Raw genomic sequence first — 27,020 nt, forward strand, 5'->3', positions numbered from 1 at the left:
TCTGGGGATGTAACCACAGCACTGCAACAACAGTTAACGTGCTACATTGTATACTTGCGATCTGCTGGGCGATGAGACCATGTTCTCTGCACAGGCTGCAGAACGGTAACTATGTGAGTGATGCTTGTGTTCATTAGCTAAATTGTGGAGATCATTTCACAGTCTACATGCATATCAAACAACACCTTGTATACCTTAAACAAGACAATTTCTCTTTGTCAATTACACCTCAGGAAAGCTGGAAAAAACCCCGACTTGCCAACGCCCAGCCGGCACAAAGGCGTCCTGAAGGCTGTCACAGTCCTGTCCATGCTCTACACTTGCCTTCTGCCAGTTCACTTCGAGCTTAAGCGGCTTTCTCTGCTCCTACAGATGCTCCTGGACAGCCTGTCACCTCCCCGCAGGTCCAGCCCCTGGAAAGGGACCAGCCTGGTCTGGCTGGCCCTGCCGGGACCTGCTCCTCACACTCAGACTCTGCCAGAACAAGGTGAGGGTTTGCCATGAAGTTCTGAAACCAGAAACCTTTCTTTGAGGACATAAACAGGAGCCTGGAAGCTGATTTTCGGTCACCACGAATACCCACACGGAAGCTTGTTTTCTGCGCTAGACAACATCAGTAGGATCTGTGCACTTCCATCGTCTCGCTGCTGGGGAACTAACCACTGGCTGGAAAGACACCAGGAAGCCTCCTGCAATGTTGTCATGATGAGCTCTTTGAGGACTGGAGGAAGAGACGAGGTCGGGTTGCTGGAAATCGCTAACCTGAAGTGGTTTCAAACAACCGGAAGGGCATCTGGTGTGTGCACTCACACTTGGACGTGACGCCGGCTTGACAGATCATCTGCTCGTGCCTCCGACTTCACAATCTTCTGAAATAAATGCAAACCTACACTAACCCCTACAGTCTTGAAAGCACCAGAATCTTAATCTGGACCATATGCGTTACACGAGACGATAAACTATGAAAAAGTAATGCTTCCCAGCATCCAATGGTTCTCCACTAAAGAAAAGTGGCAAATTTCCCATTGTCTTGAAATGTTTTACAAGTATATTTTTATGGATTAAATTTCTGTCATACTGTATCATCAAGATTCTGTCACATTTCAGTGTTGTTGATTTGAAACACAAGTGGATTTTGATATCATTTATTCTGGGCTACACACTGTGTAATTATTCAAATGCTTCATTTTCATTTGGACTTTCCTATTTGTTTTAAATGTTATTACTTGCTTCAGTGCTTTTTCATTTTAGTGAACACACTGATAAATATTTCTATCAATTGCAGATGTGGTTTTTGCATAAGTAACTAAAAGGTTGGTACCGTGGTTTAATACAATATTAGACACCACAGGTCCCTTAGCAGCAATTAGAAAGTGTGCTGCTTTTCTGTAATCATAAAGCCCTCACGGAATGGTGTAAAGTGTGCTTATAATTAGTAATTTTAATGCTTCGTATCTTTCTAAAAAGGCTTCAGCACAAAGCCACAGCCGATTCTAGGTAAAATGGTGAAAGGCAACACATTTGCTTTTCCTGTTTTCACCCTGGCCCCTCTGCTTCACACTGATCTTCCCAAGCCTGGGTTGGGTGCCCTGATGGGGCTGGTTGCGTAGACATGTCCTACTTCATACGTTCCTTGCATCCTCTGTGTCAACCAGAAAACACGTGCTCCCTTCTGTTGATTTGTCGATAGCTGGCTTCTTTGTTTGCTTCTGCTGTGGGTTGAGGAGACGCTCTTAGGAGAATGTCGTGGCATCGTCAACAAGCTACTGGAGCAAATCCATACGGGTTCCTTCCATCTAAATTCCTTGCTTAACTGCCCCAATATCCTTGCAACTCTACTATGAATATAGCTAGTTCACCAACATAGCTGATTCTGCATTGTGTCTTCACCAGTGACAAAGGGAAGTCGAGTATTTTTTCTTGTGTTAAATAAAACAATTTATCCAAGAAAAAGAGGGGGAATGTTCTCCTAGAGTCCATGAATGGCATCAGAATAACACAAGGGAAGATTGTGCGAGTTGTCAAGCAAAACTGGCCGCTCACTGGAGCCAGTGGCTCATTTTTTGGACACAGAAGTTACAAAGAGGCCAGCACACTTCTTGAAACTTCACCACCCCCGAGTGCTGCCTGCTGAACAGAATCTGTTACGACCACCACACAAAATCATAACTGAAAAAAAAAAAAATTAGCTTATTTTTGACTCCCATTTATGCTAGGGATTTATAGAGCAAACATTGAACATTAAAACACACATTTTTATGCAAATACACTTTGCTAGTATTTCAGATTACGAAACAACAAGCTGGCATCAATTATGTTTTATTGTCGATGTTTCAATAATTGCTGCATCCAGATAATGACAGCTGGCTAAAGCTCCTGTACTGGAAGGGTCACGAAAATCGACAACACTGAAACACACTCAAGATTTAAACCTGATAAGAATAAAATGTAAATTGAAATGCAGAAAAATCCACCCAAGTTCAGTGTTTACTTTGTGTCGTGCTCTGTGTATGTCCACACACTATGGTGTGCGATTCTCAACAGAAATCATAAGCTTTTTCATTTCAGCTGAGGAATCTGAAGCACAAAAATGTCAGTCACCTTGCCCAAGGTCATATGGTTAGTACAAAGCAATTCAGGACTTGAACCTGGAACGTCTGGCTCTCGAGATTGTGCTCCGAGCACTCTAAATACAATCCCAGAGCTAAAATAGTTGGATATTTTTACCTCAAGGAATATTGGAAAAAAACAGTATCTATTAATTCCTCCTAAAGAAAAATAAAGTCACTTAGCATAAATATGAGAAATTACATAAATCAAGGTATGCAGCTAGATGAACTATTAGAGCGTGTAAACAGCATGCAGGCCAATTAATAGTGTATCAGACACCCCCAATTTTCTACTCCAATCATTATATCAACCTGTTCCCAATTTCACTGATTTGGTCTGTTTTAAAGTCAGATCAGGTTTATTTTCTGTTGTTTGCTTCATTCCACATCAGTATGTCCATATTTCATTCTTCTACGTTCGTGCAGCGTTAGCGGCTCCTTTTCAGTTCAATGTAATACTCCAAGGTTTCCCATTGTTTTTCCGTGTGGGGAGGATCTTGGGTTGTTGCATTTAGGTTGCCAACAAAGATAACGTCATTCTGAATGTAGCCACACACTTTTGTGCCTGTGTCTGTAAACATCCGTCCCGCAAGGATGGACCTAGAAACAGCAGCAGAGCAGGAGCCTTCATCTTCAGAGATGATGATGAACTACTTCCCAGAATGGTTTCCACCTGTGCTCCCCGGGGCAGGGAACTATGACGCTGTGGGTCACTTCCAGCCAGCGACTTGCAATTTTTTTTTTTCTCTCAATGACATCCTTAGATGCAGAGAAATTCTTAATTTAGATGTAATCAATACTGTTCCTCTTTTCCCTTAAGGCTCCATTTTTTGCATTGTATTCAACAAATCCTTCTTTACAATGTGGTCATGAATCCGTTCTCCTTAACTGTTCCTACAGGCTACAACCAGCCTTGCCCATCCTAAACGCAGCTGCCTTCTCCCCGCAAAGGTGTAGGTGATCAGTTGCCACGGAGATCTTAGGGATGGCAGAGCCGTATTGCTTCACCATGTTGACATTTACTGAAAACGCGTCGTGTTGATCTCTCACAGTTTTCTCAACAATTCATTTGGAATTAGTCTGGGAGTATGTTGTGAGGTGGTAGGAGGACTCTACTTCCCCCCTTTCTTTTTCTATGTGGGTGTCTTTAATTAGACAAGCACAGATTACGGAGAGAGACTCCCTTTCTTCCTATTGTATTAGGTCTAGGCATTGTCTTAAATCAATTGTTGGTGTTTTACTTGTTTGTTTAGTTAGCTATCTAGTTACATTTGGTATTGCCCGTTCAATCCTGTTGGTCTAGCTGGTTCCCCGCGTGCTAACATCACACCATCTTCATGAAGGTCTCTTTAAAATATCGCAATACTGGTAACTTAAGTTCCCCAACACATTTTACTTAAAATTTTTCTTCAACACATTGGCCTTTTAAATTCCCGTATGTATGTTATGTATGTCCATCAGTTACCTCACTGGGGAAAAAAATAAAAGAAAAACTATCTTGGATATTATTTGAGATTTCATTTAATCTCTGCAGAATTTTGTGAGAGACCATTTTACAATTTAAAGCCTTTCAAAATATGTGCATGGAATATTACTCCTTTTATTTAAAGTATGTCTTCGTCTGTCTTAGCAGTTTCAATTTCAGTAGATTCTTGCCTGTCTTTTATTAGATTTATTCATAAGCCCTGTGGCTTGGGTGTCATTGTAAACAGTAGGTTTTTTTTTTTTAATTTTATTTTTAAAACATTGTTGTTTAATTGTTACATGTAGGCATTTATAAAATAAAATTCCTTTTCGGAATATATACAATTTATAGTCAGTCTTATTGCTAACTTTGTGGAATTCTAATTCCTTCTTTGGAGGCACACTTGGATTTTCTCCAAAAACAAACATGACATCTATGATTAATGTTGGTTTTCTTTAATCCTTTATAATCTGTATTTGTTTGCTATCTTTTCTGTGCCTTGTTACACAGACTAGGACCTCTAGAACAATGATTTCTTGAATTGGTGAATCAATTCAATCCATCTTTGTCCTGTTTCTAATCTCAGAGGGAATTTGCTGGGCTCTCACTGTTAGCTATTATGGTGGCTGAGCTTGCTTTCCTCTTTTATTTTTTTTTTTTTTTTTTTGAGATAATCTATCATAGCAAAGAGATTTTTTTCTGTTACCTGATTTGCTAATAGATTTTTATCACAAATTAGTGTTTTGTTTTCTTAAATGTCTTTTGTTTCATTACTTGGATGAAAATTTGAGTTTGTTTCTTACACAAATAGAGTAATTGCATTGGGCTTAATTTGCTGTGCTCTCTATAGCTTCTTGAGGTCAATGCTGACATACCTGTTTATAAGCTAGTCTCTTTTATTTATTTTTATTTTTTTAAAGATTTTATTTATTTATTTGACAGAGAGAGATCACAAGCAGGCAGAGAAGCAGGCAGAGAGAGAGAGGAGGAAGCAGGCTCCCCGCTGAGCAGAGAGCCCGATACGGGACTCGATCCTAGGACTCTGAGATCATGACCTGAGCGGAAGGCAGCGGCTTAACCCACTGAGCCACCCAGGTGCCCCAAGCTAGTCTCTTTTAATATACATACTGAAAGATTTAATTTTCTCTAAAGCTCAGATTGACATCGATGCCATATTTTTTAAAACTTTCGTTTAGTTCAAAATAGACTCTGATGTTGTGAATTATACACTCTGATACACACTGACTTATACTTTGACCTCTAAGTTATCCAGAAAATGTACTGCTTAATCTTCAAATACAAGTGGAATTTAAAATTATTTTAGGGGGATGCCTCAGTGGCTCAGTGGGTTAAGCCTCCACCTTCGGCTCAGGTCATGATCTCGGGGTCCTGGGATCGAGCCCCGCACTCCGTGGGGAGCCTGCTTCTCCTTCAGCCTCTGCCCCTCCCCCTGCTTGTGCGCTCCCGTGTTCTCTCTCGCTCGCTCTCTCGCTCTCTCCCTCTCTCGTTCTGGCAAATAAATGAGTAAGATCTTAAAAAAAAAAAAAAAAATGTTTTTAGGGGCACATTGGTTGCTCAGTCCATCAGGCGTCCAAGTCTTGATTTCCACTCAGGTCATGATCTCGGGGATGTGGGATGGAGCCCCGCCTTGGGCTCTGAATTGAGGGGAATCTGCTTGATATTCTCTTTCTCTCTCTCTGTCCACCCCTCCTGCCACTCTAAAAAATGGATTCCTTATCCCTGTACATTTTAATTTCACTGAATATAGAAACTCTTGTCTGTTTGAAGTGAGTCATTTGGTAATTGTTGACACTTATTTTGTGCCTCAGCCTATGGTTGGTCTTAGGAAGTATATCTTGGGTCTTTGAGAGAAACGTGTACCCGGGAGTTGTTCAGGTGCAGTGATTTTCATGTTTGGTGAGATAACATTAGTTCATCGTGTAGTTCAAACATTTTACAACCTTTCTGAATTTGGTGTCTTTGTACTATTAGCTCTTTACATACCACTAGGTACCACTTGTATAACAGTCTATTGTAGACAGATTTTAATGGCGATAGTAACACTATTTTTTAAAGGGACAAACTTTTTCTTGGGAAGTTAAATCTTACCTTAAAATATTTTCCTCTGTATCTCCCATACTGCATCTTTGCTTAAGGAAGTCTACTTTGATATGAAGATAATAACATATTTTTATTTTGGGGAGTTATGGTATGGTATAACTTTTTCCGTACTAATATTTCCAACTTTCTGTTTCTGTAGCTAATGCTATGTCTCTCTTAAATGTCTGTGTTTTGTCCCATAATGAATTCCCAGTCTCTGTCTTAATTTTAAAGGTTATTCTAGTTACCTCTCCTATTACAGTATTCAATTTCACTTTGTCTATTTGAATTAAATTGCACTAATGTTTTCTACTTTTATTCCCTAGTCTTTGAGCTTCTGCATTATCTGGTCTTTTAGAAATCTAACTCAAGACTAGGGTGAAGGTTAGCAAAACTGGTCTGTGAAATTTGTATGTGTTTAGATTTTCTACATAGTTTCGATCTCACATGGCATTATTTAATTATTTAGTACAATCAGCATTTGTTTAGATTTGCCCACTCATGGACTCTTTCTGTTGATGATTGTCACCTTCCTTCCGTGCCGGCTCATTTTCTTCCTATTTGAAGATTATCCTCAAATGTCTGGGTATTTGCTCATAAACAATTGTCTTAGTTTTTGCTTGCCCCCAAACATCTTTATTTTGCCTTCATTTGTGAAGAAGGCATTCCCTTGCAATAGGAGTCTGTGTTGGCATAATTCTTGTCAACGTCTTAGAAATGTCATCCTGCTGTCTCCTGGCTTTTACAGCTGCTGTTGAGACATTAGATGTCAGATACTATACTCTTCTTTGGAAGTTAATGACTTTTTTTTGGTCTGGATATTTTTAAGACTTCTTCTGTGTTTGCTTTACAGCACTTTTTACGAGGCTAAACCTGGGTGGTTTCCCCTTCATTCCCCTGTTTTGAGTTTGTGGAGGTTTTCAAATCTGTAGCTTTCAGTCTCAAATCAGTTCTACAGAGACTATGGCTTTTACAAATGAGCTGGACTCGATGTCCTGGTTCCTTTTCATTTTTTCTGACTTCTCCTCTCTCTTTGTGCCTCAGGCTTAAAATGTTTGTCAGCTCTAGCTCCAGCTGTCTTTAATATGCTGTTAAATTCTCTGATCATTGTAATTACCGTTACTGTGTTTTTAAGTGCTGGGTTTTTTAGTAAGATTCTTTTATGTCACTTTCAGTTCTCTTCAGAAATTATCTGTAAAGAATTTTACTATTTTCATTTTAATTTATCTTTAATTGTGGTATGACATACATACTGCGGAAATTAGGAGTTGAACACTTGTGAGGTGGACGATTCAGTGGCATTCACACATTCACCCTGTTTCCCAAAGACCGCCAGCATCTACCCCCAGAGACCATCATCAACCCAATCTGGCACCCCAAATCCACTAAATAGCTCCCCACCCCAGCCCCAGCACCCACCGTCTACTTTCTGTTTCTGTGAATTTTCTCTAAGTCCTGCATGTGACTGGAACCAGATAGTCTTATTCTTTTGTGACAGGTTATTTCGCTGAGCAAATTCTTAAGGGTTCACCTGTTATATCAAAATTCCCTCCATTTTTGGGACTAAATGACACTCCCTTGTACAGATAGATCACATCTTGTTTGTCCACTCACTGGTCTTGTTTTGTTCATTTGCTTGCTTGTTCGATAGCAATTGTGCTCTCAAGGGCAGGCAGTGGTATCTCATTGGGTTTTTATTTCTGTCGGCTAATGATTCATGATGTTGAATCTCCTTTCATGTACTTTCTGACCACTTATGTACCTTCCTTAGAGAAATGTCTAGAAAACGTACTTTCTGACCATTTATACATTTTCCCTAGAGAAATGTTTTGCTGATTTTTAAATTGTTGTTTTTGTTTCTCCTTTGTTGATTTGTCCTGTGTTTTATATTCAAGCATATTAAACTTAATCATTATAAAATTCACAGCTGATAATCCAATCATGTTGATCTCCTGCTGGTCTTACTTTATATGTTATCGCCTGAATGTTTGTGTCCCCCCAGATTTTGTTTTGTGAAGCCCTAGTCTTAATGTGACTGTATTTGAGCAGAGGGTCTTTATTAATCCATAAAATCCATGAAATCATCTGGGTGGATCCCTGACCCAATGAGGATTCCTGTCCTTTTAAGACACTAAAGAGCTCCCCCCCCACTCCCCCCTCCCTCTCCATCATGCACCGGCACAGTTAGAAGGAAGAGGGCTCTCGTCATCAAATTGAATCAAGTAGAGCCTTAATCTTGGATGTCCATCCTCCAGAACGGGGAGAAATAAATTTCTGTTGTTTAAGACCCCGTCCGTGGTTTCGGGTTATGGCAACCAGAGCTGACTGAGACACACCTATCAACGGTTAATCTTTATTCTTCCTCATGTCTCCCCTACAGCATGGCTGCACATCTGCTTCTTGGTGGTGCCATATCAGATACTGTCCATGAATGAATGGACATAATATGAGAAGGTGGGTGAGATTATCTTCCCTCAAAGATGACGTGTTTCTTTCTCTTTCCTAAAGGCAGTATGCTCTGGACACCAAGCATCCCATAGCATCTTGTTTCACATAGATGTGCGGGGGTTTCAAGGCCATATTGCAGTGTCTCTGCGACTGGTCCATTCTGCTTTCCCTACTCACACAGTGCGACCCATTGGACATGCAACCCCACTCTTGGAATATGTATCAGGACCTCTGCTCTTGGATGTTCTGAACTCTGATATTTGGTGTGGCAGCTAACAGCGGTGCCTGGCTGTAGTAGGACCTCTGATGCCATTGCTGATGACGGTTGACTCCTCCCACCCCTCCACTCCCCTTCCCCTCTGCTCCACCCTCGTCTGACCCTGGAAGTTTAAACCACACGTGACAAGACCATGAACATCTGAGCCTTCACTGCATCCTGACTCCAAACCACAGTGTCACCTAGCCCGCCCCCCTGCTGGGATAGCCTCTCCGAAAGCCTTATTCTGTGGGTAATAAACCTTCTTTGAGTGTGTGCTGCTCACAGGCCTCAATAGGCAGCCAGGATTTGGGTAGAAAGTTCATTCCACAGAGCAATCCTGATATTAGCCTTTTAGATTTTCATTGTACACTTTTATAATTGGACAATCCCTAATGGGAAAAGTAATGCCCAACATGCCCCCTTGAACTTGGGTCTTCTGGATCTGTGGTCCTGTGGTTGTTTGTTTACAAATTGTGTCCTTAAAAAAAAAAAATCCAGTTTATAGAACTGTACATATCCGGAGATTGGTCCAAACAAACATGTCTGTCTTTTTCAGAAATTTAGTTCTGCAAACCCACGGATTATTATTTTTGAACATTCTTAAATTCAGGGATAATATGCAATGCATCCTAATGGTGTCCCAATCGAAAAGAATAATAAGTTTGCACATATGATGCATGCCTGAATTCAGAGAAGTATGGCAGAATGCATCGTTCACAATTATTTACTTCATTTCCTTGTGGGGCGATTATACATCCCTGCCCTGTTGAGTTTAGAAGCAGCATGGATTGCGCTCTGGGTAATGAAATGTTGATAGAAGTAATGTGTGTCATTTCCAAGGAAAAGCTTTATGAGCCAATTTGAGATTCACCGTGTTTCTCTTTCCTCTTTGCCGTAAGACTGGCAGGGTTACTTATGGGGACCTCTCCCTCAGAGAGGGTCACCAAATGAGGTCGTTATGAGCAGAGTCATAACCGACTCACACGAACATTAGTATGAGGAATAAAACACACGGTTTCATGAGCCACTGAGATTTTGAAGTCACTTCTCATACTGTGCCTTTCCTGAGTAATAGAATAATGGCAGTAATACTCAGAAATAAAAGAAACATTCCAGGACATGTTTAAAAACCACAGCATGCCGGCTCACCATCCAGGGACATTCCCCCTGTGGGTGACGCTACCTTGCCACTCATAGGTACTGAGTTTGGACTTGATGCTAAGGCAGACTCAGACAAGCGCTCAGATAGCTTGGCTCCTGCTCTTTGGTGACCAGCCATGAGAAGACCGTGTCATTGGGCCACAACTCCATCTGCCTGGGACCCTCCCAGAAAAGAAGGGACTGTAATAGAAGGCGCAGCTTAGAGCCAAGGCCAGTGGATGTGGATCCTGAGGCTTCCAGCTGAGCCCCGGCCTATGGCAGCCAAACATCAGTCGACTCACAAGTCATGAGACACTAACAACGGGTCCTTGTGGTTGTAAGCCCCATAGCAGAGGCTGTGGTTTCCCTGCCCCAGGGGCAGCAGACCACCATGCAGATGCCTCTCAGGCCGGGTCTGGCCTTGGCACCAGCGAAACCCTCAGATCCAATGAAATCATAACAGGAGAAGATATTATCTGCAGAAAAAAAGCATCCTGAGGGCAGGGATGCTGCTGAACCCACAGAGACTCAGCAGGGACATTAGCAATAAACAGAGTATGAGCAGAGGGTGGAGGCCTGGACCCTGGAAGGGCCAAGGCTTCCAGGACCATGGACAGCAATGCTCAGTCAAGGGTAAATGTCTGTTAAGGGAGAACTGAAGGTTACATATTGTAAAACAACGTGAATAATAGTTAAGAATATTTTTGAAGAGGACACACTGCTACAGGGGCAAACAGAAGCTCATTTCAGCGGGTTTTGCAGCAAAGTTAAGAAGGTAGAGACCATGGGAATGGCTCGCTGTTCAAAGAACCCTGTCTCAGAGTATAAGCCGTAAAGATGCAGCCCGTGTCTGCCCCCAGGAAGCTTGTTGTCTGATGCCGCCTTATCTACAGGGACTTGAGGTGAAGTGCATTTACAGATACAAAGTTTCCCCATCAGGAAGTAAAAAGAAACAAGTGGAATTTTATTTTATTTTTTAATAATTCCTTTCTTAAACGATTTCCTTTATCTATTTGAGAAAGAGAGAGCATGCGTGAGCAGGGGGAGAATCAGAGGGAGAAGCAGGCTCCTCACTGAGCAGGAAGCCCCATGGGGGACTCTATCCTAGGACCCTGGGATCAGGACCTGAGCTAAAACCAGATGCCCAACCGACTGAGCCACCCAGGCACCCCGAAACAGGTGTAATTTTAATAATATATTTCGTGTAGCCAATATATGTGGAAATATATCCAAGATATAAGCAGTGTGAAATGTTATACAGCTTTTTGTTTCTGTCCTAAGCCCAAACTCTGGTGTGTGTTTCCAGTTCAGACTCGCCCTGTCGCGGGGCTCACAGCTCCCTGTGGCCCAGTGCGTGCTGTCTCGGGCAGCACGGACGTGATGGATTCCCGGCGCAGGTAAATGTGTGCTCCCTGAGAAACAAAGTCAGACTATTCATAAATTCTGTTACAAGGGAGAGAAAAATCTTTATCAATTTGCTTATGGGCTGAATGGCAGAATTCATCTAGAAAGCCTCTCAGGAGCGAGTTGACTGTTTGGATGGCAGATAATGGCTAATTGACTGTCGTGTTTCAGGAAGGAGATACTGTAATTTATTACCTCTGCAAGAATGATGTCTGAGTTATCCAAGAAAACATAATATCAGTGGCAGATTGTGCATTTTATTTCAGAATAGATGGAAATTGTCATTGATAGACGCAGAAGCTTTAAAGGAACAGCATAAATGCCGCGTTTTTCATATTTAATAAATGAGCGTCAAGTCACTGTTCTCTGAATTATTCAGTGTGGCTCATGGAGCCTTCTTCTGATTGAAATTTTTCTGAATGTATTGTAAAACTAATTTTAAAAGCCCCGTAGATAAGGCTTTGAAATATATCCAAGCATTTCCAAAGTAAATCTATGAAAGTACATTACACTGACTGATTACCCTCAAATTTAGGTGGCAGAGGCTTTAATGCTGCCCCAAATCCAAAAAAAACACTTTATCAGCAAGAAACATGAGATGGGGGTGGATTTCAGAAACAAAATCGGGTTGCTAATGTCAGGCACACTTTGACAGACCACTCAGAACCTAATGACTCAGGAGAGAGCGGTCCACAGAGGCCAGGTCCTTCTTTCTGTTTGAAACACTACTCAGGCTGCTCTGTGTGGCGTGGAGCTCTGGAGTGCCCCGGGAAACCCTTCTGTCCAAATTGTCCTCTGGGGTTCTCAGCAATGAACTTTGGAAACCACAGGTGATACTCACTTGGATTGTGGGATTTTTCAAATAAAGACAGAAGGGCATACACGGGATGTACTTATATTTAAAAATTTATTGATTGTGTATCTGAAATGCGAAGGTAACCAAATGTCTTATACTTTCTCTGGCAAAGTGCCTTTGCCCATCATTCCCTGAGGTTAATAACATTCCTCTGGTAGATCACGTGCTCCACTGGGGCTGACCCACATCTGTCTTTGGGGCTGCAAACCAGCTGATGTAAGCAGGCTCCTCTGGGTCCACGCCTTGCTGGAGTAATGTGTTCCCCTAGCCCTGCCAACCGCTAGCACGTAGAAGGACATCACTTGCCGAAAAGCCAAGTCTGAGCCTCGATTCTATTTTGAGAAGGCTCAGCCAGATGCCACATACCCCGGAGCCTCAGCTCTCCACCCTTCCTGCTCTGGGTGGGAACTGCTCTGCGAACCAGAGCCTGGCCTTTGCCGCTCCGATCTCCACGGTCACCTCCTAGTTCCCAGTCCCCATCCCGGTCCTGCCTCCGTGGCCTGGAAGCCACATGCTTGCTTCGTTCTCAATACGCCCACTTGCCAGTGGCCAGTGAAGCTGTGCTTTGCTTTAGCAGGAACAGCTGTGAGCTAATTTTTAACAAGACTGTGCGATATTTTTAGAAGATTTCACTCTATGTGAAAATTCACCACCTCAGCTGGAGGGTGACGCATTGTGGTGTCTTAGCACTGAATTCTTCCGAATAGGGGCTTTGAAGGGCCACCATGCTACTCACCATTCCCTCCTTCTGCTGGAGGACGTGCCCAGCCGTGGGGGGCCGAGTCTCTTTGCCACATGGTCTGGTGCTATTTCCTCATTTCCTTTACATATTTTAATGCAATCAGTAGTTCACATCTGCAGAGCAATCAAATTACCAAGTCAACATAATCCAATGAAATGCTGAAGAGCCAAATAATCAAATTCAGGTTAATATTAATTGCTGTGCTTTCTGCACCTGGATTCAGAAAAGAGGCGGTGGGAGAAGGAGAAATAGATGGGGAAAATAGGTATCCACTGAGCACCAAATAATTAAGACTACTTTCTCTGACGAGGTTCAAACTTTTCCGTTTTCATGCTTACACTGAACTCTTTAATCTGGAAAAAAAAGGAGCACGTCTTTGCTGTTTTGTACCGAGTCCATGATTATGGCATAGTTTAGCATAAGCACAATGTATATAAAATCAGTAAGGATGAAAGGAGTGGGTAACTAGGAGGAAGGAAGTGTAATTACCATATTCGTGGTATAATATCTTCTGTGTTTCGGAGCTCTAATGGCATAGGATTATTTCTCAGCTTCTTACTTATTTAATTCCTGTGATGTTAAAAAAAAAAAAAAACCCTGTGGCTATAAATGGATGCATCTTATGTCAAGAAGGACCTTACTGTAAATATGCCATAATTCTGACAAGATGCTACCTTCTTTGTAAGTGAGCGAAGAATCCCATTCAGTAGACGAGCAAGTGTTAGAAATTCTTGATTTAACTCCCACCATTCTTCCCACATTATTCCACCTTACGTGTTACGTCAGTTCTGAATTTCATTTTCTTCATTCAAAAAATATGGGGCTCACAATATCAATCTTGTTTTATCTGCTATTATTATATCTGACCAAACATTGAAAGTGTCAGTAAGCCAGAAGACAGGGTGCCTGTGTGCTGCAGTTGATTTTAAAAAGGGATGGCGAGGAAATCAGAATAAAATACGGACTCCAGTGAGCAAGGTGTTATATTGGCTCACGAATTATGACAAATAAATAGATGTTGATTTAAGGTGTCAGAAATAAGGGAAATTGGGTGTGGCACATGGAAATTCTCTGTAATATCATCTCAACTTTCCTGCAACTGTGTACCTGTTCCAAAATTAAAAGGTAAATTAAAAAGTCAAAACCAGAAAGTTAAGAGAACATGAAAAAAGCCGAGGAGATGAGACACGAAGCTCCGCCGTAGCATGGTACTTAGGTCAAAGAATGAATCAAGACCGCACTGACATTCTAAGTAGGAGTGGAGCACAGGGTAACGTACACGGGCTGAACAGATGCCTGCGACCCAGGGCACCACACATCACACCCATCATTTCTACCGACCAGGCGGGCTCTGCGTGTACCCCACACCTGCCTGCCCGCCACGCCAGCCCAAACATGACAGCAGGGGTGGCTTTGTATTTTAAGGCAGTATTACAGAAGCATCTGAAATCCCAAGGACTGGTGCCTCACGGAGATGACATGAATTGTGCGTCACGACCTTGAAAAATATGCTGGCTGTGGCACCTGCGCCTCGCTGACACACCTCTCACCAGACTCGGCCCTCAAGCAACACTTGGGTTATATCGCTCTCGGACACCGAGACCGGAAATGAAAATGTCTTCCCTGGAACGGAATTTTGTAGGGCCTGCTAATTTATAGCTTCCTTTGGAATCTTACTTCTTTTTCAGACTAACAGACAAATAAAACAGCGTCAGAGTCTTGAATCAGACAAATTTCATATTCAGGCTCTCATCATTTCATCCTGGAAAATTTTTATCAGTGAATTGTGAAATATTCATCTCTGCTTTACATCTAAATCATGCCAATGTAAGGGTAGAGCTCAGAAGCCTCTGAGTCGTGTTTTGAATTAATCGCGCTCACCTTGGGAACCAAAACTTAGCACTTTTTAAAAAATTGAATGCAGTGAATGATTAGAGCCATCTTTGGGGTGCATAAAAAGATGTCCACATCATTGGAGAGACCATGGCTAGACTTGGAAAAAAAGGCTTTCCATTGTCTGGGAAAAGAGATGCCAAATCATCCCCCTCCTCCTCTCCCTCCTCCTAATCTTTCCCTCCTTCTGCGGGTCCCACTCCACAAGCTGTCCAGCTCTCCTATCACGCACGTTACTTTGCATGACCGCTACCTCCATCACCTGCGAATCACCACTGGCTTCTCTCCTCCCCTTCTCCGCAAACCCAGGAGCTCTTGCTCGAGTACATAGACCACCAATGTCTGAGGCCAGCCTTCTGAATGCTGTGGAATAAACTTTTCACTTCGCGTTACCACCTAGAAGCCAGGACGAGCCTTGTCACGGCCAGGAAGCCCGGGCAAGGCTGTTGGAGCACGTTGACTCGCCCGTTCTTTGAGGCAAGCACAGCCGTTGGCATGTATCTATCCCTTCTCTTTGCAGCTGTCCTCATCAAGTGACACGAGGGCCACAACTCAGGGCAGAGTGGGAAGTCAGTGGTGTTTGCTATAATGACTCTAGAAGCAAATGTTCGGATTTTATTTTATGCCATAAAGTGTTTCTTTTTAAGCTTTTTATTACATCAAACGTACCCAGAGGCAACAGGAAGAGTAAAACGAATGCCCATGTGTGTGTCCCCAACGCCCACGTTCCCTGATGTCGTCTGGTAGGCTGGAGCTCCCTGATGTCGGCTGGTGGGCTGGAGCTCCCTGATGTCGGCTGGAGGGCTGGAGCGCCCTGATGTCGGCTGGTAGGCTGGAGCGCCCTGATGTCGGCTAGTAGGCTGGAGCTCATGCCTCTTTCACTTTCCCTTCCTGCCATCCTCACTGTTGTTCGTTCCCTGTTGCTGGAGTATTTACAATGAAATTTTGGCAACATGTCATTTAACCACCAGATACTTAACTTCACATTTCTAATTGGAAGGAGATGTATACACATCAGGTCGTAGGACAACCAGATCGTCCTCACACCGAAGAGGATTTAAAAAAAGGATCCTCAGGTCATATAATAACTTTCCAATATTTAAATGTTTTAATTGTCTTTAATAAATATGGGTTTTGTTTGTTTGTAAGTAAATACTTGGTTTCAAGGAGTCAGGATCCAAATAGTTTCTGAAAATTGAGCTCCAGGGTCCTGCATGTTCTCCCTCACAGTGCTCTCTGTTCCCTCCTTGTTGGTATGTGGGACTGACACACCAGACCCAAGAACCATGTCGGAGGCCATGTCTGCCTCTGCCCCTCTCAGGCTTGGGAAGGTGGAGCTTGATAAGAGGGAAGCAATGTGTTAGGTGAGCAACTACTTTCACCCACTGTAAACTATGGCTTTGCAGACTGCGTATTTACTTTTTCCCATTGCAAAAGCAACAGATCCCAAATATCCTTAACTTTATGAAGTGCACGTGAGAGGTGAGCCAAGAGGACAGACAACAGCCATGATGGAAGCAATAAGAAAGGAACCAATATCTATGGAAACTTCTTTGCCACCATAGTTTTAAGGGGAAAAAAAATCATAGCCTTTGTGAGAAAGGAAATTTTTGTCATAGGAGAAAACTGAAAAGGATGGCACAGCCCTTTCCTGGGATAGACCGTGCTTCGTGCTACTAAGAACACGGGATATCAAAAGAGAAATAGTTTCAGCTGCTAGACCTGTCAATCTGCAATGCGACTTACCTGCCTTAAAGCCCATGTACTGCGTACAATATGGAAGCAGTGAATGTGCTTGCCCTCGGGGGAGTCTGTTCCCTTCACGTGAGATCACTCATGCCAAGAGCTGGTCAGATCATCAAGCTTAACTATCAGTCCTGTGGCCATGGTGTCATGGTCTACACTCACCAAAGTCATCAAGCTTAGTTTTCAAAACTTGACACCACCAGAAAAGTAGAGGTCAAGTCTTTGGGGACAAAGGTCTCATGTTCCCACCCATGCTAGCATGTTCGGAGCTTCCTAGTGCCAGGAGGGTCCCAACAAACACATTTATATCTCTTCCGGGGTAACCATCTTAGGAACACTTGACTCAGTTTCTCCTTTTGGTTCCAAAGCATGATGAGGACTTGCTCCCGGAGCCAGGGTCCTGGCATTCTCGTCTCACATTTCAGGTAGGTGGGAGTGACCTAGACTCCAGCAGAAAGAGCTGTCAGCTCCTCGGAGCGGGCAAGGGTCGGACGGGCTTGGAAGAAGTGGGGTCCCTGGTGGGCTGCCCAGTGTGTGGTTGAGGTCAACATGCCAGGTGAATTATAGTTGACGGTGGACCCTGAAGATCTCTGAACCAAAGCTTTTCATCTGTCCTTGAGAAAACTGTCAAGTCTCCTTGTGTGGGTCTTGCCTCTCCATCTGCACAAAGAACAGAACCCAGCATGGGCTTCCTCTCTAGACTATTGTCTACACCCTGTGGAAGCTGTGGTTGAGTGGATTGGCAGACTAGCAGAATGCGGCAGGTTCCCAACTTGGTCTATGGATTCAGTGCAACCCCAATCAACTCTCATAAGCTAGTTTATAGATATAGCCAAATGTCATAATAACAATAATTTAATAATAATCATCACAATTATCATAATCCAATCTTAGAAGGATTTCATCTCATACCACTTTTGGGTTTTTCCTTTACACAAATAATTGACATCCATCTTAAAAACGCTTAAATTTAAATGCATTTTTTCAGGGGGAGCATGCCTAACTTAAAAAAAAAATGTATTTAGGTCATACTACCCATATATACACTTTGCAAATGAAATGCCCAAGAGCTCAGCTTCATTTAAGTGAGATTAAGTGTTATCGACGTACACGTTCAATGCTCCTATAGTCCAGCTGTATCGTTTCAGGAGCTCAGATTCCATTCAGCACATCACCAGTAATCCTTGCCGGTTCGATGGTGTCATGGTAACTCAGTTCTGCTCCTCCAGCTCCAAGCCTCTGGGAGTACCCCATGTCAGGGAGCCATGTTACTACAACCCTGAGGCTGCTGTGCTAGAGAGAAGCCCCTCTCATTAGCTCCATGCCCCCCAGGACTTCCCACGGGTGTTCCTCCTCCACGGCCTCCTCCACGGCCGCTCCCTGAGATCCCATTCTCTCCTCCTTCAGAAAAGAAAACCCTGAGCGGGAGCTTACAGAGGGACCACCAGCTGCCGAGAGGGCCAACACGCATCCAAATTCTGCTTTCTTCTTTGAAATCATTTGGTGATATGATAGAGGAAGACCATAATAAACAGAAACATCTGTGTTTAATTCTAAGTCAATAAAAATTAATACTAATGACTTGCAGCATTTATGGCTCTCAACTAAACGTGTTTCATGCATTGTAATATCAAATGGGGTGATGCTTTTTCCTCTCGGTATCTGGAGACCGTTTAAGTTCAGCTTAATGAGATTGCATTAGATCACCAACACCATGATCTCTGGGCTTCAAGTGTCTCAGATCCACAGACGTCACATACCTGAAATGATATGAAAATAGGACGTAATGCGGTACACAGATTCTTTATTACATAAGAGCCTGCAGGCGGGTGTTGATACATCATACCACGAAGGCGGCTTACAGCACACATTCATTCATAAATTTGGTTGGGGTGGCTTATTCTCTGTGCACGTCCTGATATCAGAAGATGCCGGGTATGAAATACTAAACGACAAGCTGAGTGGATGTTTAATTATTGTCCTTTATGATAATGTATGATCTATGTGACCAAACCAGACAATCTCAAAACTTTAGACCTAACATCAGCCATTTGCAGCATTTTCTGGGCATGGCTCATCCTCTGTGGTCTGTCCTGGGATACGTTAACTTTCTATCTGCGCTTTAATCCCAGCTAATTAGGGCACTTGATCTCCTTCTCGTGGACTTAAGCCAAGCTCATAACCTCCATGGGCACAAATGTTCCATTAATGAGTTTCGGGTTAATCGATAATTCCTCCCACAACAGTTTTCTTTGAGGTGTTTCACGTTGCAGTGGCTCACTTCCTTTCCATGGCGGCAGATTTCACCATTTATCCAGGTCCCTCTCCCTCAACATGCCGGAGGAAGCCTAAAGCCTCGATGTGCTCCGTCCTCTCCGTGAAGAGCGGTGAGTGGCAGAGATCTCACGGCGAAAGCGTGATGTCTCCCCCTGAAAGTCGATTCCATGCCAGTGCCTTTATCTCACACATCTCTCCACAATGCACTTGGAACAATGGAATGATTCATTTATTAGGGAATGTTCTGGCGCCCCAGTTATTTTGGGAAGAATCAGTTATCTTCATTCCAACATTGACTGACAGAGAGAGAGAGGCAGAGGAGCAGTCTACACTGGTTTGATTTTCCTAAATTACAATCAACAAGGTTGGGGCTTTGAAAAATGATTCCTTTCCTGAATAAAGAAAATTCAATATATCTAACATTAATCTCACTTATGTACCTTCCCACCAAGCTTGTCACCAGACTCCCCTCGTCTCCGCCATCAGACTGCGGGTAAGTTGTGGCCTCATGTTCTTTGATGCCTCCCGCCCCGTGAGCACGGCTGCTGTCAGTGCCTCCCTACAGAAGCAGCGCATCTACCTTTTCTTCCTGCCTCCACTGCCTCTCCGGAAATCGAGGTTGTCACCCACCCGCAACAATGCTTTTGCCATAATTCTTTTAGCATGTGTGCAGAACCGACTTCTGTTTGAGAACAATCTTTTCTACAACCCAAAAGACAATTGCATTAAATACCCACTCACTGAATATCTTCCGGAGAAATCTGTTGTTTGGAACAGGTTTCTAATGTTTAAGTCATTAAAAAATAAATTAAATAAAAATAAATAAATAAATAACATTTTAAAGAGTCTGACCTCGTGTCTGAGTCATTAAAAATAGGCAATGAGTGACTGTTCAAAACAGCAGTGACTCCGGCCACAGCCGCATCCGTGCGGCTGACACAGTCTCAGGATAATCCACAGCTTTTCCAGCCACAGACGTTATCTTAGATTTTTAAAACACGATCTCCTCGTGCTGTTATGTTGTCGTCTGTCTAGGCTTGGATTGTCTGCGTACTCAGGGCCCAGTTTACGCACTGGAATTATCCAAGTGTGGCATCTAAAATGCTTTAACCACTTATTAGACCAATGAGAAGAATGTGGAATAGGAATCTGTAATTCAGGTTAAATAACATTCTAAATGCAAGAAAACGCAGCCAGTGAAAATTCTGGGATCGCAACTTCACTTCCCTGTACACAGTCGGTGACACATGGTACCAGGTGAAGTACCCAGAGCCCAGAGCCATCACACGCCGACTCACACCACGAAAAACAGAGCCAGAGAAAGAAAATACCGCAGACGCCCTGCGCAGTCCGTCACTCTCTCCAGCCTCTGTGCAGAGGAGCTCATAGCTGCTCCCCGTTCTCCAGTTGGGCTTCTTGGCACGCCCTCCCCCCAGGGACACCCCCAGATACCCCTCTGCCTCGCCTTTGTTCCAAGCTCCAGGGGCACTTGCAAGTGCCCAAACGGGACGTTTCGTGGCACCTGTGACTGAAGCATGCCAGTCTCCACGGCTCCTCCCTTTTATTGTGCTGGAGACATCGCCTTGCCAGAGTCAGAAGCACCTTGAAGAAGGGTCCACACCCCCGGTAATGTGCACAGCATAGTGACACAGTTGCCTTTGACACATGATTCTGTGCCATTCAAAAAAAAAGAAAATAAAAGGCTGCAGGACTCCTATTCAGCAGTGCCCCTCCATCTGCTCTGACAACCAAAACCTCCTGAGGATGTCGCTTTGCATAAACTCTCAGAATAACCCCGAGGTGTGTCTTGCTTCTCGCCTACTCTTATGACTGGCTGAGCCCTGGCTCCTCCCTCTCAAGATACCGTTCATCCAAGAGAGCAAATGGGTGATGGGGGTTGAGGGAGCCCTTGCTGGAGCATAGGGTGAGTGGGCGAGACGGGAACGACCCCATGACAGGGGTGGGGGATGCCGCAGGAGACCCGGCAGCCTCAGTCACGGCAGGGGAGACATCGTGTGGGCACAGAGGTAGTCAGATGTCTGGAAGCAGAGAATCTTCTCTTCAATTTTTTTAAATAAAAAATAAAAATGGGCCTGTACTCCTGGAGCAAATAATACATTATATGTTAATAAAATCATTTTTAAAATAATGTATACTCTGAAAAAAAAAATAGAAACAGGTTTATCAGCTGAGAATGAGATTGGGAAAGAACCACTAGAAGTTTCTGGAGAACAGAAGAGCCGCAGGAGCATCGGCTAGAACAGAGGTCAGCACGTGTCTCAGCACATGAAAAGAGCCAGACGGAAAATACTTCAGTTTTGTGGTTTCTTCACGTGCAGGACAGCAGCCTATGACAGCAGGTAGGGAGAAGGGGGGGCGGTGCCCATGTGTGGAAGAACCCCAGGGCCATAAGGGAGTAGAAGGACGGTGGCCCTGTGTCTCCGTGGCGGGGGCGCGTGGGGGGGCTCGTGGACCAGGAAGCCGTGGGGAGGGATGCTCTCCAGACAAGCGAAAACAGACCTCGTAGGGGAGGCAGAGCTGGGGCAGAGAGGGTCTCCGGCTCGTTATTTTCCCCAGTTGCTCTGAGCAGTGGTGAATCCTGTTCTTGCCTGAGCAGAGTGTATCCCCGACCCCCCCGCGTCCCCCCCAACTCGCTGTCCTGCCCTCTCATTCCAGGGTCTGATCACGGGATCTCGATAGTCTACAATATAGCATATGTTGGGAAATATTCTCTAGACAATCTTCTGAGGGGATTTCAGGTAAGGTATTCTGCATCAGTGTGAAGCATGGCCACAGACATGAGCTCGTTCATTTGGGAAGGGCCCTTCGGAAACCATGCTCTTTGTCTACGGGCTAAGGCCATGGGCCAGCGTGGGATTCATGAGCAACCAGCCAGACGGACCCACAGCCGAGTCCTGGAAGCGGACTGAGTTTCCGTGAGTCTTTTCAACGTATTTAAAAGAATAGATGCCCATCAGCCCTGTACTTTGAGGCTTTGTAAGTTCCTTCCAACCTTCTGTTTATTGAACAATCAGTTAAGTTAAACACAAATTCCTTTGTAAGGAAATGACTCGGATCACCTTAAAGTCTCCTGTCTACTCCACATTCAAATCCTGTGAATAAAAGCTCAGTGACAACTTTGCATCCATCCTTGCCCAGCAAGGAATTGGAGAGCACACCCCAGGGCCCTGCGCCGACCCCCTGCTGGAGGTCAGGCTCTCTCCGCAGCAAGCCCCCGGGACTGGGGTGCTCGCCTGCCTCAGGGAGGCCGCTCTGCAGACCTCCTCTGGGTGTCTGAGATGGAAAAGGACAATTACTATGAAAATGTTGTAATCATCTGGTTTCATTTCATAATTTTTGTGGAAGTCATTACGGTCCTTTGAATTGCTTGGTCATGCTGGCTAATAATTTCAGTTCTGGCCTCTAAATGTCATTCAGGAGATCTGCTAAGAAAATCAAAATGAAGAATATTAAATTATGAAGACTTGTTCCATTCGTTGCTTCTCTCCCAACCCTAAGAGCTTTATTTTTAGATGAATAATTGCATCCTTTGTACTGAGAACAAATTAATAACCGCTTGCTTTTAACAATTCCAATTCCACCATCAAAAAGACTCATGTACCCAGTCAGAATGGACCGTTGCAGTCACAATTAGCTAAAATTTAGCTTGCCTTGTGGAAAAAAAAATCTGTATTCCAAGGGCAGCTGCTGTTAAATGGGGACATTTAGGTTACTAGGCAAATATTAAATTAGATGAGTTTGCAGGCAGCCATAAACATGTTATTCCAGAGTCCTACAAGGAGATAATAGAAGTAATAACAAATAGGCTTGGAAATCACATTTTAATTAGTCAGACAAACTGTTTTACACAGAAACCCTGACACAGCACCAGCGATGGGACCAGGAAGCTAGTTAAACATATAGATAGGAACCAGTCTATTTAGAAATAAAAATGTACCACTTAATAAGCTGTTTTACTCAAAATAATGACTTCTGTAAATCATTATAACTAGAGTATTATTGAATGGAGAATATACCCTATTTGACTTTATTATTATTCAATGTTATCTTTGGATACCATAACAAAATTTTGTTTATTAGATGCATTTTTCAAATCATATGAAATTTTATTAATCTTATGAAATTATTGTAATACTAATTTCATAACATGAGTTAATTCAGTGAAATAGCCTTTTGGAGTTCTTTATTCTGGAATCTGACTGATTCCAGAACCAGTCATGGGCCAACAAGTCAGGGGGCACCAGGTCATCTGGGAAAATGGGAGAGCTTATCTGGTCATGCTCCAGTCACCAGTCTCAGGGGTCCCCCAGTGACCCCAAAGCCCTGGTTTATAGGCACCCCTTTCCTGGCATTGTCCCGATGGCTGGGGCCTCAGAGATGATGGATATATGTACCCAAAAAGTACTCCAAGCTAGTGGAAGGAGGTAGGAATGAGCGAGAGGAGTCCAGAAAAGCTAAAGTTGTGGAAATAGAGCTCACAGTGAAATTTCAGGGAATGTAGACCAGGTAGGGAAGGCACATTTCCACAGAGGCAGACACGGCATCCGGGCATTTGACCATTACAGAGAATAAAGCTATTTGTGTGGAAAATTCCCAGCCAGGATATGGGAAAGTCTCACCAACACCCAAGTGCAGAATGTGGTAGGAACCAACAACTGAAGACATTTCTTTTTGGCAGTTTTTAAACTTCGTCGATGGTGTCTCTGAGGGGAGTAGTGACCTGTCTGCCCAAGCCATCCCATGACTCAAGCCAACGTTCAGATCACTGTGTTTTCATCCACATGGGATCACACCATCTACCTGAACATCACCCACCTCCAACTGCCTTGACTTTCAGATTTGAAAAGCCTTATGAAGAAAATACGCCTGTAGATGCAAGAAATACGCGCTAGAGATATTCGGATGTAGCTCCTAGGGGATACCCCAGTTCCCCCCTCTCTTTCATTGAAATACAGAACGTTTCTCTTAGAAAACAGGACGTGGATAAGTAGGCTTCTCCCAGACACGTGTGGCTGCCGGATGTGGGAAAGAGCATGTGGCCATTTAGCACTCGCCCTGATTAAATGACCGGAAACCTTCTCATCTCAGTGTTTGCGGAAACACATGGTCTATTCGATTCAGTATCCATTCAGAATTTTAGCAGTCTATCTTCGAGTAAGTAATAGAACGAATTTCCTTTACCTTTCATAAAAGAGATGTCCCCCAAAAGAAATCTCTGCAAAAAATCATTCTCGAAGGTAAGATGATAAAAATGGGGTGTCTGGACACCAGAAATACAAGAACGCCGGCTGTTACAGCTTTTTTCACCTTATACCAGACATCCTTGTGGTGCTATAGACAAAATGTCTTGAGGATCAGATGTTGTGCTGAACACTGTAGCTACTGGACACTTTCAAGATACGATCTCTAAATTTTCTGTAATTCAACAAAATATCACATTCCTAACAGCTGACTTGACTGAAGTTTTCCTGAGGACATCGATAATTAGATCTGTAAGTTTCTACAGGGGAGCAGGAGCTCGGAGGTCGTGAAGACGCCGCTGACCTAGAAGAGTAGCTCCGCATTTAGCACACACGACATGCAGAGGCGGGGGAACGGAGGACTGTTGAGGGAAGAACAGTAGGTTTTCTATTGGGGAAAATGAATCAAACATCATAATTCTAATATATTAAAAACCTAAATGTAAACAGTGAATTTTAGAAATCATTACACATAAAGATAAGCCCATGTTTTCAAGAATTTGGAGTCGTACCTTCCGTAGGGTAAAAAGGTTACATGATTTAACGAAAATCCCAAATGTCAATGGTTCAACCCATCACTTGTTCCCTTCTTCCTCACATAGCACCTGCCACGGGCCCAGGGAACTCTCCAGAGACACATGTCCCGAGAGAGACCACATGACCAGGCAAGATCGTAGAGCACGTCCAATTCGTGTATTTTTAAATTTTGTTGTTCATCCTTTTGGCACACACACACACACACACACACTCACACACACACAGATACAGACACACACACGTGTGCATACATGCATGAGCCGTTTGGCATATACACACATGTATATGCCAAATGTATATGTACTATTTAACCAACCCTTAGGGACAATATGAATACATACATTTACATATATATATCTATCTATCTCCATTGTTCAATCCAATCTGATAAAGATTTACTCCTATGCTTTCTCCTAAGAGTTTTACAGTTTTCACTCTCACCTTTAACTCTTTGATTTATCTTGAATTAATTTTTGTCGACCTTCCTTATTTCGCATGTGGGTGTCCAGTTTCCCTAGCACTGTGTGTTGAGAAGACTGCCCTTTTCTCCAGGAAATGGTGCTGGCATGTTTTAGAAATTGTTTGACCCCCATACATGTAAGGCTTTATTCTGGGTACCTTCCGGTGTTTTCACAACTCACATCTTTGGGGCCTGGGTGAAGTCCAAGTTAGGAAACACTGGAAAGCCCCTTTCCCCAGTTCTTTGGAAGCCCAGACAAGGGAGAACAGACACGGTTTGCAGATAATGTCTGCTCTGCTCTCCTGCAAACAGGCCAGACCCCACGTGGGTGACTTGGACGGCTTTCTTCAGAGCTGCTGCTGAGCTGGGAGACACAAATTAAAAACACCAAGATGCCCTCTACTATTTTTAATTTGATTTTCTCGTGATTCAAAATCTGTAAAACTCTCACTGTTTTCCAGGATCTGACAACTTTGGTTCGGCAGTTTCTGTTTGTTTTTTAATGTTTCTTTTGGGGACAGGCACTCAAAGTTCCCGACCATGATATTTTGTTGGTGGCACGTCTTCAGAATGCTTTCTATATTTAAACAACATGTTCTAGAGCACAAGGGGAAGGAAAAGCGCCATAGAAGAATGAACCCATTAGCAGGAGACAGGGACCTTCCTACCCCTATAACATATACTAAACATATTTGAACTAGTGAAGCAACCTTTAGGGAGCAGTTTGCAAGCTGAATGGAAGAACGACCAACCAACCACAAGAATTTGCAAGGTGTGTGCGATAAAGGTAACACCTCCAATCGCTATGGAAAGGAACAAGTCACTCAACAATTGTGGGGTGACAGGCTAACCACCTAGGGAAAAAGGCATAGAATAGGACTTATACACAAATTAAATTACTGCTTTCAGCTCTTTCCACTTAATAAAGGTGATTACATAATATTAAGTTCGGCAGAAGAAATGTCGAAGGCACTCCCTAAAGAAACACAATAAAAGAAACCACATGCAATAAATTATTAGAATATCAAAAGATAAGTGACAAGCTGGAAAACCTGTTTCTGGTATCTTTTAGAAAAATGCTTGATGTAGCACTAGAATTTACCACTGTAAATAAATCTATCCCTAGTAAAATTCCTAATATTTTACTAAAGAAAAATATTTAACATTTAACAAATGGTATAGTAGGTATGAAGGTCCATACTGAAACCATAATTTTTAAATGTTATTATTTAGACTCATTTTTCAAGGGTGTGATAAACTGCTTGAAACATTTTAGCTACTTTTGAGACTAAACCTTCAAATGCCCTCTGAACTTTCAATCTCAAGAATTTACATGGTTTTATTTTATTTATTTATTTATTTTACAGATTTTATGCCTTTATCTGAGAGAGAGAGAGGGAAAAAGAGAGAGAGTGAGAGAGAAACAGGGGGCGGAATAGAGGAAAAGAGACAAGTAGATTCTGCTGAGCACAGAGGCCAGTGGGGAGCTCGAGCCCTGGACTCTGACATCCTGACCTGAGCAGAAACCAAGAGTTGAATTTCAAATGACTGAGCCACTCCGCTGTCCCTACAGTTTACACTGTTTAAAACCAATGAAGACCTTTCCCTTTTTGGACATTTTAGGACATTCCTAATTTTTGCTGACCAAAAAAGCACTGTGATAATTATCTCACATAGGCAACTTTGTACACATGTCTGATAATTCCTTTGGCAAAAATTTCCTATTCGACATATCTCATTGAATTTTGAACTTCTTACTAAATTCGTTTACATAGCATTTCTATCTATGTATCCTGCACTCCCAAAACACTTTATCGAAAATA

The sequence above is a fragment of the Mustela nigripes genome, chromosome 6, assembly GCF_022355385.1.
Source record: "Mustela nigripes isolate SB6536 chromosome 6, MUSNIG.SB6536, whole genome shotgun sequence".
Lineage (NCBI taxonomy): Eukaryota > Metazoa > Chordata > Mammalia > Carnivora > Mustelidae > Mustela > Mustela nigripes.